Source organism: Chrysochloris asiatica, unplaced genomic scaffold (assembly GCF_000296735.1).
Source record: "Chrysochloris asiatica unplaced genomic scaffold, ChrAsi1.0 scaffold00233, whole genome shotgun sequence".
NCBI lineage: Eukaryota > Metazoa > Chordata > Mammalia > Afrosoricida > Chrysochloridae > Chrysochloris > Chrysochloris asiatica.
This window is the reverse complement of record NW_006408751.1, coordinates 3,127,772-3,129,745: the sequence shown is the minus strand read 5'-3', so window position 1 is coordinate 3,129,745 and position 1,974 is coordinate 3,127,772.

Sequence of the window (1,974 nt, the reverse complement as noted above, 5' to 3'; positions counted from 1 at the left end):
GAGTCGGTTCTGACTCATAGAGACCCTGCACAGAATTTCTGAGGCTATACATCTTTATGGGAGCAAAAATCCTAATTTTTCTCCCACAGAATAGCTGGTAGTTTCAAACTGCTGACCTTGAGGCTAGCAACCCAACTTGTAATCACTACACTATCAGAGCTTCTTTTGTTGTACACAGGGTAACTGTAAGTGTAAACTGACTTGAAGATCTAAAAACAATTCATAAGAGATATTAATCTGTAATTTTCTTTTAATATCTTTATTTGCATTCAGCATCAGCATAATATTGGCCTCATATAATGAGTTGTCAAGTGTTTCTGAATAATTCACTGATTTTTTAAGAGCTTGTATAGAAGTCATATTAAGTTTTCTTTAAATTTTCTAGGGAATTCACCATTTTGAGCTGAACTTTTCCTTGTGGGTATTTTTTAAATTAATAATTCAACCTTTTTCTTTGTTCGTCTATTCAAAATTTCTTTTTCCTATGGAACTGCTTTCAGTATTTTGTGCATTTTTAGGAAATGTCAATTTCATATAAATTACTTGTTAGCATACAGTTGTTTATAGCTTTCTTTTATGATTTGTTTTATTATAATAGACTCATTAGCTATGGTTTATCTTTCATACTTGACCTTTCATACTCTCTCTGTTTGTTGTTGATTGTATAATTGTTTAGCCCTCGACTGATTGAGTAAGGCCCATTTACAGTAAGGCATTTCATCTGCTTTATTTAAGTTCAAATGCTTTAAATATTAATCACAAGTAAAGACCTTTATAGGCTCATTTAGGCTGCTGTTTCTTTTTAACCAATCAGCTGGGTCCAATAGTCCAGCCCAGTTGACTCATAAAATTAATGACCACAAGTGTTAAGCAGAGACCAGGAAAAAGAAGAAGAAAAAAGACCTTATAATATACATAAGGACTTTTTTTTACTTTATTGTGAAGACAATTTCATCTATATAAAATAGTAATCATTCTTAATACTCAAGTTATGACAGTTTTTAGTTTCTTTTATTCAATTATAAGATGACTTATAATTCAAAAGCATAAGAAATGTTAGAGTAAGTCAAATAGTATTGCTACAAAATAATAGAAAATTTTTTTCATCAAAATGTGAAGATACTGTTTCTTGAAATATCTATCTGCCTCTATACACCTCTGATGGTAGTGTTTCCATCTCTCTACTCATTCCTTGAATAATTTTATGCTAATTGATTTACACTAGTAAAAATGGAAACTTGAGGGAATCAACTCCTTTTAAATAATTTCAATTTAGGCAACAAGAAAGAAGTCTTAAGGCGCAAGATTAGGGTTGTGGGGTTGATGGAATAAGGTTTCTTAATGAAACTCTCAGAGGACAACACTTGTTACCATTGGATTATACGCAGGAGCATTGTTGTGATAGGAAAAAAATTCTGCTGTGCAATTTTCCTGTATTTTTCTCATCAATGCAGTTTTCCATTTTCTTAAGTAGCTTCATAATAATCCCTTTGATTGTTCTGTCTCCTTTGAGCAACCCTATCAAGACTGCCCCTTGGTGGTCCCCCAAAGAGGTTGCCATAACCTTCTGAACTTGTGGCTCAAGCTTGAACTGCTCTGTCACAGCAGTCCCCTCATCCCCTCTGAAGCCATTGTTTTGATTTGACCTTTTTGTTTTTGAAGGCACCCTAATAAGACTAAGCCAAGTATATTACTGTGAAAACGTGTCTGTGCATATCCACTGATCTAGAGACATGTTTAAAAACATTTTGTTTGCAATAAACCTGTGCATGTATGAATTGGAACCTTAGTACAAATAACATTTTTTCTTTTCCTACCAAACCAACCACCACTCATACTTTTTATAAACAACATAAAAGATGACTCTATACATGGATTTCACCAGATGGAATACACAGAAACAAAATTGACTACATCTGTGGAGACAGTAGAAAAGCTCTTTATCATCAGCCAAAACAAGGCCAAGGGTAGACT